This window comes from Pan troglodytes, chromosome 3, assembly GCF_028858775.2.
Source record: "Pan troglodytes isolate AG18354 chromosome 3, NHGRI_mPanTro3-v2.0_pri, whole genome shotgun sequence".
Classification (NCBI taxonomy): domain Eukaryota; kingdom Metazoa; phylum Chordata; class Mammalia; order Primates; family Hominidae; genus Pan; species Pan troglodytes.
This window is the reverse complement of record NC_072401.2, coordinates 142,486,392-142,500,217: the sequence shown is the minus strand read 5'-3', so window position 1 is coordinate 142,500,217 and position 13,826 is coordinate 142,486,392. Positions and strand designations below refer to the sequence as shown.

The following is a 13,826-nucleotide window of genomic DNA, read 5'->3' as shown; positions in this document are numbered from 1 at the left end:
TGCAGTGGCACAATCATGGCTCACTGCAGCCTTGACCTCCCATACTCAACCAATCCTCCCACCTCACCCTCCCAAGTAGCTAGGACTACAGACACATGCCACCATGCCTGGTTAATTTTTTTAAATTTTGTAGAGATGGAGTCTCACTATGTTGCCCCAGGCTGATCTCGATCTCTTAGATTCAAGTGATCCTCCCACGTTGGCCTCCCAAAGTGCTGGGATTACAGGCATGAGCCACCATGCCTGGTCAAGATTCTTTTTTAAATCTATTACTCGACGCCCAGAAGAAGCTGTCAACTCTGTTAATCACTTAGTTTTCTTTCTTGATTTCTTGGATTAAGTCCTCTGGGCAAGTTGAAGGATATTTAAGTGGTAATACCCAAGGTTGCAGTCTGAGGGGTGTAGCGTGCACACCAGCTATCTCCTGCACTTTCCAGAGATTGAGGGCAGTTTTTGTCTTGTTTAGGAATCTTATTCAGGACCTGAAAACCAGCCAAGCGTTCTCTTCACCTGGAGCCCTTTAGGGGTACACATGTACATAGGACATAGGACTAGATGTGACTAACCTGATATCCCAGATTTCTCAGAGTGGGAATGCAAAATGGGGTCCCCCTTCTCTGCATATAATTATTTTATGTATAATTTAAATTCTATAACCTGTGACTAACTTAGTGAATAAACAATCATATATATTTTAACATGTTAGTGTATATGATTGCATGTTAGCTGTTTTAAAATGTAAACTCCTCTAAAATAGATGTATCTGGGTGGGAATTTGAATATTTTTATGACCATGGTTAAGTCTGTAAGTGTAGGTGTACATAGTGCCCCATTAACTGATTTGTACTGTTAATCTTCCATTGATTATCTTTTCTTTCATATACAAATGACATGAATTTAGCTACTACCAGCTTTCCCAAGAAAAATGAAATCTACTCTTACAGCTGGAGATAATTTAGTCCTTGGCATCAAGCTTTTTAGCTTTCTAACTTGGGAAAAAGGCTCTTTTGATCCAACAGTTTATTGCAAAACTGATTCAGGCTTCTGTTTACACAATGAAAAAACAAAATAAATGATATTATTTTATTGGGAAACCGGGACTAAAATGCCTTAACAGTAATTTGGAAATTCTAACATTTTTTGAGCAATTTCATTTCCTTCAGAAGAAAGTGCAGATTTAATATTCTCAACAGCTTATATTTATGTTTTCTGTCTTCTTCCAAATTTTCTTAAGGAAATTTATTCTTCTCATTGTTATTAGCTTATCCTCACATTAACATAAATATTTCCAGTAAATATTATGCATTGGTTTCTTAAAGTCCTTATAAATTACGAAGTATTGACTTAAGGAAGGGTAGTTTAATTTACACTGGCTATTTGAGTGACTAATGAAATGAATGTATCAGTGCTACATTTTATGCTTTCTAAAAAGCTAAGGACAATTTAGTAGGGAAATACCGAGAACCTTAGGTGAATATCACATTTTTAAAAAGAAAGAGAACACTGTGTCCTTTAGAATAAATAAGCCATCTATAATTTTCTTCTACAATCTACGATCATGTGTATTTTGTGCCCTAATGAAGAATAGCATGCAAGATATAAATGAAATGCTGAGGAGTCTGTGTTAAATATTGGATCAAGGCCAAGGGAGTAAGAGGGTGAAAGCCTGGAACTCAGTCTGTTGGAGAATGGAATGCTTGTTAGAAATACTCACATCAACAGTCCATGACTTGCAGCAATTTTGAGCTAAGGGCCTTTTGGCATAACATAAGTAAATTGCAATTAAGGATATGTTTAAGTTGTGCTATGCTGTTAGATATTAGGGTATTTTTGAGTGTTTTTTAAAATATTGAAATGAGTAAGCATTATCAGTATATTTCAGATAAATTTATATATCAACAATTTTTACATATGTTGCAGTTAGGATTTTCTTTAAAACAGAAAATAATCTATAGTCTAGTCTATTCACCGTACCAATCTACTAAACACCTAATGGTTTTCCCTTCATGCAGCCCACTGATGCTTTGGCGTACCCTTAGGTTACTTCCCAAAATGCAAGAAAGCCTTCTCAAAAAATTTCAGGAACATGTTATTACCCATAGAACAAAATCCAAATTCTGAATGTGGAGTTGTTCCGTGAGTATACAGTTTCAGTTTTGCAGTCTGAAAAAGTTTGAGATCTACTGCACAACAGGATGTATAGAGTTAGCACTACTATGCTGCACACTTAAAAATGGTTCGGATGGTCAATTTTATGTCATGTGTTTTTACCAGAAGGAAAAATAAAATCTAAATACCAAGCCTAGCATTGGAGGGGAATTGTGATCTGGCCCCTCAACTGTGTTTCTGGCCTCATTTTTTGCCTATCCATTCAACAAATCTTAAGTTCCTATTATAGGCCCAAAACATATAAAGCACAGCAATGAACAAGACAGGCACAACCCCATATGCAGAATTTAAAATAAACTATTGCTAGAGTGGAAAGGGAAACTATATTTGTTGTTGCTCCTTATGCTTTTGCCATAGATATCTTTAGCAGTCTCCACATGTCTGTCACATTTATGTACTTTTGACAGCTTTGTTTATGATGCTCTCTTAGTCATAAAGGCCCTCCTGGCTTTCCACTGTGGTTCTCAATCCTTCTTTCTTTCTAAACCTATTGATAATCCCTTTATCTTTTATATCTTTTAAGACGCTCTTCAAGCATAACCTCAGAGATGCAGCTTTTCCTTTGACTGCCATGTTATGTCGTGTTATTTCGTTTTTCAAATCCCCCGCCCCAGGCCTGGCCCCAGTGTTTAGGATGGTGTTTTACGTAGTAACCAATATTAAAGAACATTTGTTAAATTGAAATGACACCATTAAAGTATCTTGAACAATCTTTTCCACATACCATTATTTTAATATTTATTCTCTTTTTTGGCTGTGAAGCTTCAGTTGCATACCACTAAATATATATATGCCTCATCATTATTGTGTGGACTTAGACTCACAAGCTTAGGAAGGAGCTGAATGGGTACAAGGACATAGCCTTCAGCAGGGTTATTAGTGAAGGCCACTGCCTTGTTATCTCATGTTCTGATAACACATTTCCTGAAGTGATAGTGTCCTTGCATGGGATTTAGATTTAGTTTACCACTTGGGGCATAGGATCGTATCGCATACATTTTTTCCCCATTGATATTAAATGCATAATTGACTTCTGTTGTGTCCTCTTCTCCATATATCCACTAAGTCATAGCACTCTTTTTAGGGTAAACTGTAATGAGGACACTGCATGCCTGATGTTGAAGGCTGTGAAGGTGAATCCGGTAGCGCCAGCAGAAAGGAGCACTTATTTGGAGCCTTTTTCATTCTGGCTCACACCAGCAGGACTCATAACATATGAACAAATGTAACTTCATGCATTCCTCAGACCCAGAAGGAACAACCTAATTTTAAGTAAACACTTCAGTATGTCCCTTGATTCTTCAGTCAGCTTTGGAAGGAAGAATGCCTAATGCCTTAGAAGTCTTTAAAACTTGTTGGAGCTATGGCTTTTTGAGTTAAATTGTAGAGAGTTTGTAAAGGGAAAGATACTGTAATTATACAAGTATACCTATTTTTGCTTTATTGCACTTTGCAAATATTGCATTTTTTACAAATTGAAGGTTTGTGGCAACCTTACATCAAGCACGTCTGTCAGTGCCATTTTTCCAACAACATTTGCTCACTGTGTGTCTCTGTCACATTTTGGTAATTCTCAAAATACATAAAACTTTTTCATTATTATATCTGTTTTGGTGATCTGAGTTCAGTGATCTTGGATGTTACTATTGTAATTGTTTGGGGGTGCTGCAAACCATGCCCTATATATAAGATGGTGAACTTAATTGGTAAATGTTGTGTCTTCTGACTGCTCTATTGACTAGCCATTTCCCTATCTCTCTCTCCCTCTCCTTGGGCCTGCCTATTCCTTGAGACCCAAAAATATTAAAATTAGGCCAATTAATAACCCTACCATGGCCTCTAAGTGTTCAAGTAAAAGGAAAAGTCATATGTGTCTCACTTTAAATCAAAAGCAGGAAATGATTAAGCTTAGTGAAGTCAAAAGCCGAAATGGGCTGAAAACTAGGCCTCTTAAACCAAACAGTTTACCTAGTTGTGAATGCAAGGGGAAAGTTCTTCAGAGAAATTAAAAGGGCTACTTGAGTGAACAAATGAATGATAAGAAAGCAAAACACCATTTTTGCTGATATGGAGAAAGTTTGAGTGGTCTAGGTAGAAGATTAAACCAGCTACAACATTCCCTTAAGCCAAAGCCTAATCCAGAGCAAGACCCTAATTCTCTTCAATGGTAGGAAGGCTGAGAGAGGTGAAGAAGCTGCAAAAGAAAAGTTTGAAGCTAGCAGAGGCTAGTTCATGATGTTTAAAGAAAGACACAATCTCCAAAACATAAAAATGCAGGGTGAAGCAGCAGGTGCTGATGAAGAAGCCACAACAAGTTTTCGGAAGATCCAGCTAGGATAATTGAAGGGGGCTTCACTAAACAATAGATTTTAAATGCAGATGAAACACCCTTACACTGGAAGAAAGTGCCATCTAGGACCTTCATAGCTAGAGAAGAGAAGTCAGTGCCTGGCTTCAAAGATTGAAAGGACAGGCTGACTCCATTTTTAGGGGCTAATGCAGCTGGTGACTTTAAAATGAAGCCAGTGCTCATTTAGCATTCTGAAGATCCTAGCCCCCTTACGAATTATGTTACATTTCTGCATGTGATTTATTCATGGAACAACAAAGCCTGGATGATGGTGTATCTGTTTACAGCATGGTTTACTGAATATTTTAAGCCCACTGTTGAGATCTACCACTCAGAAAAAAAGACTTCTTTCAAAATATGATTGCTCATTGACAATGCGCCTGGTTACCCAAAAGCTCTGATGGAGATGGTGAGGGAGATAAATGTTGTTTTCATGCCTGCTAACACAGCATCTATTCTGTAGCCAGTGGATCAAGGAGTAATTTCAGTTTCCAAGTCTTCTTATTTAAGAAATACGTTTTTTAAGGTATCGCTGCCCAGTGATTCCTCTGATGGATCTGGGTGAAGTCAATTGAAAAACTTCTGGAAAGGATTCACCATCCTAAAAGGCACTAAGAATATTTGTGATTCATGAGGGGAGGTTAAAATATCAACATTTACAGGAGTTTGGAAGAAGTTGATTCCAATACTCATGGGCGTCTTTGAGGGGTTCAAGACTTCAGTGGAGGAAGTCACTGCAGATGTGGAAATAGCAAGAGAACTAGAATTATAAGTGGAGTCTAAAGATGTAACTGAATTGGTACAATCTCCTGATAAAACTTTAATGGATGAGGGGTTGCTTCTTTTGAATGTGTAAAGAAAGTGGTTTCTTGAAATGGAAACTGCTCCTGGTGAAGATAATGTGAACATTGTTGAAATGACAACAAAGGATTTAGAATGTTACATTAACTTATTTAATAAAGCAGCGGAAAGATTTGAGAGGATTAACTCCAATTTTGAAAGAAGTTCTGCTATGGAGAAAATGCTGTCAAACAGCATCACATGCTACAGAGAAATCTTTGGTGAAAGGAAGAATCAATTGATGCAGCAAACTTCATTGTTGTCTTATTTTGAGAAGTTGCCACAGCTCCCAACCTTCAGTAACCACCACCCTGATCAGTTGGCAGCCCTCAACATCAAGGCAAGACCCTCCACTGGCAAAAAGATTATAACTCACTGAAGACTCAGATGATTGTAAGCATTTTTAACAATAAAGTATTTTTAATTAAGGTATATACATTGCTTTTTTAGACATTATGTTATTGTACACTTAATAGACCTCAGTATAGTGTAAACATACATTTTATATGCAGTGGGAAACCAAAAAATTTGTATGACTTGCTTTATAGTGATATTTACCTTATTACAGTGGTGTAGAACTGAATCCACAGTATCTCTGAGGTGTGTCTGTACCTTAAAGGCCTGTGTTGCCTTAAGGTTTTCTTTGATCAGATGAAAACCAACTAGCACTGTTCTTGGGGGTCCAGAAGATTCTTTTTTTTTCACAGAGCTTTATTTAGATATAATGAACAAATAAATGTTGTATGAATTTATTATATATAATGTGATGTTTTGGTATACCCTTTGTGAAATGATTACCACAGCCACAGAGGTAACATATTCATCACCTCACTTAGTAGTTACCTTTGTGTATGTATGTACATGCAAGTGTGGTGAGAACATTTAAGGTCTATACTCTTAGCAGATTTCAAGTACACAGTACAGTAGTAACTATAATCACCATGCTGTGCATTAGATCACCAGAACTTACTCCTTCTATCTAACTGAAGCTTTGTACCCTTTGACCAACATAATCCCATTTCCCTCAAGTTCCCTAGTCTCTGGCCACCATCATTCTACTCTCTGCTTCCATGAGTTCTACTTGTTTTAGATTCTACATATAAATGAAGTCATGTAATATTTGTCCTTCTGTGCCTGTTTTACGTAGTGTTATGTCTTCCAGGTTCATGTATGTTGTCACAAATGACACAATTTCCTTCTTTTTTAAGGCTGAGTATTTCACTGTGTGTGTATGTATGTGTATGTGTGTGTGTATATATATGTTTATATATGTGTGTGTATATATATACATATATACACATACTACATCTTTTTCCATTCATCCATCAGTGGATACTTAGGTTAATTTTATATGTTGACTATTGTGAATAATATTACAGGGAACATGGGGGTGCTCATCTCTTTCATTTCCTCTGCATATGTATCAAATGGGATTGCTAGATCATAGTTTTAATTTTTTAAGGAACTTTGTACCATTTTCCATAATGGCTGTACTAATTTACATTTCCACCAACATTGTACAAGGGTTCTCCCTTTCTCCACATCATTACCAAAACTTTTCTGTCATTTTTTTATAATTGCCATTCTAACAGGTATGAAATATTATCTCATTATGGTTTTAATTTGCATTTATCTGATTATTAGTGATGTTGAGCATTTTTATATACATGTTGGCCATTTGCATATCTGTCTTTGTGAAATATCTATTAAAGTCTTTTCCCATTTTTTAATTGAGTAATTTGGTTTTTTCCTATTGAATTGTTTGAGTTCCTTATATATTTTGGATATTATTAACTCTTTATCAGATGTATAGTTTGCAAATATTTTCTTTCATTCCATGGGTTGTCTCTTCACTCTGTTGTTTCTTTTGCTGTACAGAAGCTTTTTACTTTGATACAATTCCATTTGTCTATTTTTGCTTTTGTTGCTTGTGTTTTTTAGCTCTTACCCAAAAAAATATTTGCCCAGACCAATGTCATGAAGTTTTCCCCATGTTTTCTTCTACTAGTTTAATAGTTTCACATCTGAAACTGTTCAAAATCCCTTTTGAATTGATTTTTGTATATGGTGTGAGATAAGGGTCTAGTTTCATTCTTCTGCTTGTGGATATTCAGTTTTCCCAGCATCACTTATTGAAGAGACTATCCTTTTTCTATTGTATGTTCTTGGCATCTTTGGCAAAGATCAATTGCCTGTAAATGTGTGGATTTAATTATGAGTTGGAGCTACAGGGTTCTAATGGAGTTTTCATAACTGTGGTGGTTTCTTAGACTGGCCAGTAGGATTGTTTGCCAATAGGATTGTTTTTTTAAAAATATTTAAAAATTTTTTAATTGCGCTCAAAAAGCATATAACATAAAATTTATCATCTTAACCATTTTAAGTGTACATTTTAATACTGTGAAGTATATTGACATTGTTGTGCAACAGATTTTTAGAGCTTTTTAATCTTGCAAAACAGAAACTCTATATCCATTAAACAATTCTCCGTTTGCTCCTCTCCCCTATCCCCTGGCAACCCCCATTCTGATTCTGTTTCTATAAATTTGACTACTTTAGATACCTCATTTAAATGGAACCATACCATATTTGTCTTTTTGTGATTATCTTATTTAGTATAATCTGAAGATATATCCATATTGTAACACTTGACAATCATGTGTTACATCTAATTTCCTTCATTTTTAAGGCTGTGGAATAGTCCTTTATATGTGTAAACCACATTTTATCCATTCATCTATGAATGGACACTTAGGTAAATTTCATATCTTGGCTATTGTGACTCCAGCTGCAGTGAACATGGGTTTGCAAATATCTCTTCCAGACTCTGCATTCAGTACTTTGGGGTGTATACCCAGAAGTGGGGTGATTCCTGGAGCATATGATAATTTTCAACCTCTTGGGAACTGTCAAACTGTTTTCCATAATGGCTGTACAATTTATATTTCCATCAACAGTGTACATGTTTTTAATTTTATATTCTCACCAACATTTGTTATTTTCTGGGGGTTTTTTTGATAGCCATTATAATGGGTATGAGGTGATATCTCATAGTTTTGGTTTGCATTTCTCTAGTGATTACTGATACTGAGCTTTTTTTTTTTTTAGACGGAGTCTCACTCTGTCGCCCAGGCTGGAGTGCAGTGGCGTGATCTTGGCTCACTGCAAGCTCTGCCTCCCGGGTTCCCACCATTCTCCTGCCTCAGCCTCCCAAGTAGCTGGGACTAAGGCACCTGCCACCACACCTGGCTAATTTTTTGTATTTTTAGTAGGGACGGGGTTTTGCTGGGTTAGTCAGGATGGTCTCGGTCTCCTGACCTTGTGATCCACCTGCCTCGGCCTCCCAAAGTACTGAGATTACAGGCGTGAGCCACCACGCCTGGCCAGGCATCTCTTTATATGCATGTTGGTATTTCATCTTTGGAGAAATGTCTATTTAAGTCATTTGCCCATTTTTTAGTTACTTGTTTTTTATTGTTGAATTGTAGGAGTTCTTTATATATTCTGGATAGTAATCCCTTATCCAATATATGATTTGCAAATATTTTCTCACATTCCATAGGTTGTCTTTTCACTCTGTTGACCAACAGGACTGTTTTTGACATTTGATTCCATAATTTGTAAAGGAATTCCCTTTGGCTGCTCTCCTGAGGCATAACCAGTCATTCCTTCGCCCAAATTAGCATTGACTTTGAGGTCCAGTTGTGTGTTATGGTTATCCCATTCCCATAAAACCCATAACAATAGTAAGGGCAGTGCTTTCAACTTGTTTGTACACTAAAGTTTAAATAAGAAACATATCTTACTGTTAACTGTACTAGTATATAAAGTACACTCTGATTTAAGTTCTTCATAAACTGAACAAGAGTTGAAGAGGGAAGAGATACAGAATGACTGTTGGACCTTATGTCTCATATGCCAAATCCTGAGTTTGTGAAGGAGAATGTCTGGTTTCCCATGATTCTTGAAAAAATATAAGGTATACCAGCAGGGACCATCTGGAAGTTGCTTGGAATTGAATTGTGATGGGGCCTGTTTCTATACATTATCAATGAAATGATATACCAAGTAACCAGTATAGAACCTAAGGAAAATACTTGCTTATTTTCTAGGAAATATGTGCAATCTGTAGTTTTAACAGAACCCTTCTTCTCCGGGCATATCAATGTATTCACAAGTTATATATAGTTAACTTCTTCATTAAAATGCAGCCAGATCTTGGGTGACTGTGAGAATAGCTGTAAAAATATCTAGGCCACCCATTCTTAGAATCAAGTGTTACCTCACTGAGAAAACAAATAGTTTTTAATGATTATAGCATATCTTAATAAATTATGTTGGTTTTGGTAAATATAGATGTGAGTTTTGATTGTTGATTTCTGAATCTTTTCTGTATTAATGTTATTGTATCAAAGAAAGCTCAATAAATGGGCTTTTAGTATGTGGGTTCTACTCTCAAGTTTTTTAAAAAATTATTTTCACTGTTGGAAAACATGAAATAAAGTGAGATGTCAGAATCACCTTTGGAAATATTATAGAGTTTTAAATTTAAGAAGCACTTTATTTTTATCATAATCCTAGCACCAGCACTAACATTCAGAGCCTCAAATACTCAACAGTTCTTGCTTGAAAATAAATTGCAACGTCATAATCAATATTTAATTTTAAAGAAGAATATTAAAGAACATGATACATACTACACTGATGCTTTCTTTTCTTTGTTTTTCAGTGTTCTCTACTGACAGTAAAATTCATACTCCATTTGTCTAAGAGGCATAAAGCTGGAATTTACTGAGAGCACTGCCTGTAATGATTATGGCAAAATTCCAAATTTTTCCAGTAGGGAACAGGCTTTTATTCTTTTTTAAACTGTCAAGCTGTTGGCAAAAGCAGGCACTCTAGTTAAATGACTAAGCAAATGGTTTATGAGATATGCTCCAGTCCTTAAGAAGGATCCATATGAAAAAGCTGGCTAAGTGACTGAACACCATTTATGGCCATGCATATCAAAGATTAATCACCTAGGATTCTGACTAATTTTAGCCACTACTTCTTAATGAATGCCAAATGTGAACCCATCAACCATTTTGCACATGACATCAGTAACATTTGAATGGAACAGTTGTCTAATGCTCTACGCAGTAATATGATTAATTCCACAGAGGGGTTGTTTAGTTCCAGCTTGTCCCAACACTGTGTATGTAGTATGCAAAGTGACATTTAAACAGAATTTCCATCAGTAGCAGAGTATTCTCAGCCCTGAAGTCCATCATCTGCTATATCCTACCTTTAAGTTCCTGTCAGATTTTCTCTGCACTAGATATACATCTTGATCCAGCAGGATTGCAAAAAAAACAACAACAACAACAACAAAAAAAACAAATTCCAAGCTCATTAACTATCTAATGATCTTTAAGAACACTAGTGCAGGAAAGATTGAAAATCAATGTTAAATCCAAATGTCCTTGAATAAGAGACTGGCTTAATAAATTAGATTATATTCATACAATCCAGGGCTACTCTGCACCATTCAGTCATTGAGGGGCTAAGTCTTATATAGGCCTCCCCCTCCTTATTCCATAGCTTCTGAGGCTGCTCTAGGTATAAACACTCAGCTGGAAGACAGGAAAAGAGAGGGAAGATGCAACATGAGAGATTTTTATAGGCCAGGCTGGGAAGTGGCACATACTTGTCTGACCAGGATTTAGTCACATGGCTATATATAATTGCAAGAGAGATTGGGAAATGTTGTCTGTGTGCCAAGAGGAGTAAGCAGTTTTAGACACCAGCTACAAGTACCTGCTACAGAGGTGATAGGAGCTTGGCAGAGGAAGGACAAGAGCAGGACTGAGGCTTTTCACTGTGTAGATTTGTGTGTCTGTGTATAATTTGAACAATGTGAATATATAACCTATTCAAAAAAACAAAATATATTTTTTCAGATAAAAGTCATTGTTTATATAACACTTAGAACCTATATCCTAAATCATGCATTCCAGGAAATTTTGTCATGTATCGTGACTTATAAACATACTCTATTCCTTTTGAAGCAAGAAGGTTCCAGAATCAGAGACACTTCTCCATGACCTGGATTCACTGCATTCCGGGGACCTTTTTCCTTCTTCAGTTGTCTGTGACTCCTCTCCTTGCAGTTGCAGACCCACTGAAGAAGAATGATTGCATTGTCAGCCGACAAGAGCTGAGTTGGCTGTGCCTGTATTTAACTGGGAGAAAGCATCAACCAGGCCCCTAGAAAAGTCGCTGTAAGGAACCCCTCTTCAGTCTGGTTTAGCGAGTGGCAGCCATAACACCTCATAGCTTCATGTGGCCACATCTGTAGCCAAGAGGCATTACTCCTCACTCCCCCTGCTCAGGTATCTTCAGAGCTTACTTACTATGTTGCTTACTATTGAAAGATCCCAACTTCTTAGCCTAAAAGACAAGCCTCTGGTCTGACATTTGCCTGTGTTTTCAACTTTACATCTTGCCATTTCCTTTGATTTTTCCCTATGACTGAAACCAGAGTTTCTCAAACTGATGTTCTACTGCCTATTTTTCAGGAAGGCATTAACAGGTATGTTGTAAACAAAAAGTACTAAATGAGCAAATACGTTTGTGAAACATTATACTACATACCATATTACCCCTGGGAGTATATGTGTGTTGAAGGGTCTAAGAAGCTTTGCAGCTTAGATGCTTGTTTAAGTTTGTTCATCCTAGTATTTACCTCACTCAACTGAAAGCAGAAAAAATGCTTTGCACACCCCACCTAAATTCCTTGGCCACAGCAATATGCAGAACATCAGGTTGGGAGCCCCTGTGTGATCCAGTGCAGTCGCCACTAGCCATAAGAAACTATCAGACACTTAACTTGTGCCTCACATTATATTTCTATTCAATAGCACTGCTATAAGACTCGTTGTTAATCCTTGCCTGAAGGTTCTATGCAGAATAAATCATTCTCTCCAATATATACTCATTTTTATTTTCTCAATGTGTCTTTTCTCATTGTATCATAAATATTTCTCCTTGATCTATTCATTCTGGGGATTCCTGTGTCTTGTACAGTAGCTGACATGTAATGTTATCCTTGGGTTTACTTTGTCCCCTTGTTTACGTAGACACATAAAAGCACCATAGACTGGATGACTTGAATAACAATTTATTTCTCGCAGTTCTGAAGTCTGGAGAGTCTAAGATCAAGATGTCAGACAATTTATTTCTTGGTGAGGTCCCTCTTCCTGGCTTGCAGACACAGCTTTCTTTTTGTGTACTCATATGGCAGATAGAGAGGAAGCAAACTCTCTCTTTTCTTAGGAGGGCGCTAATCCAGTTCATGAGGGCTCCACTCTCGTGACCTAATCATTGTTGAAAGGCCCCACCTCCAAATATCATCACATTGGAAATTCAGGTTTCAACATAAAAATTTTTAGAGGACACAAACATTCAGTCTGTAGTACCCCTCTTTCCTGTCTTCATGCTTTAAAGATAAAAAGTTTTTTCAATGTTTCATTTGACCATTAAAATTTTAACTTACATATCTGACCGTTAAGTATAATGCTAATAAACATCCTATTCTTAGAAGAAATTTAGAATGCTTTAACTCTAGTCCTCTTTCTCCTATGCTATTTTTTCTTGGTCTACTTTTTATGTATCTTCCAAGTAAGTGTTATTATTATACCTGTTTTAAATAAATTTATTTCTTTGTAAACTCAAATTTACCAATTTCTTCCCCATTCCTTCTCATTTTTCATTTTTTTTCTGCTTTCAGCTTTTTTCTTTCTAAATATCTTTGAGTACTTTTTTAAGCCAGGGTCTTATAATAGAAAACACTACAAATCTTTGACTGAAAATGCTCTTATTTCAAGATAATTCTTAAATGATAGTTTATCTAGTTATGGGATTACACACCATTTACCTCCTGCTTGGTAATCTTCTCTTCAAATTTGATAGGTAACAATTTAGTCTAGTTATTGAGGTTATTTAATTGAATAACTGATTGAATGACTATATTCATCATTTCAGGTACAATTTGGTTATTTGTTTTCATCTGCCTGGTATTTGTTCTTTTCTTGTGTTTTTGGCATTTCCTTTTACGACTTTAATATTTTAGGTGTACTTATTTTATAGGCTCTATGATACTTCTGTAATCAGAATTTCTTGAAGAGTTCTAATCCTACTATTTATTTGCTTTATCAGCTATGTAAAAATAAAATAAAATTTCAGGACCTTCCAAATTTATTATGCCAAAGAAAAAGTTAATCCCTGAAACTTGATTCACACAATACAACTATTTTTCTTCTCTGGTGCATGACTTTTTTCTTTTGACTTTTGCATTGAGATGTTATACATTAACCAGACTCCCTATTCTTGATTCAGACCTAGAGTAAAAGACATGGAGATAGATTCTTGTAACTGTTACCTCTTTAGAATAGAATGTTAAACACCCTCCTTAGAGTGTAATTAA

At 36.1% G+C, this 13,826-nt stretch overlaps 1 protein-coding gene and 1 pseudogene across 1 annotated transcript in view; both read left to right on the top strand.

The window, feature by feature from the left end:
* The window catches only part of RNF150 (ring finger protein 150), a 270,090-nt gene that overhangs the window by 94,881 nt on the left and 161,383 nt on the right, over positions 1-13,826 (top strand). The window lies entirely within an intron of this gene.
* On the top strand, positions 3,909-5,846 carry LOC134809919 (tigger transposable element-derived protein 1-like; annotated as a pseudogene).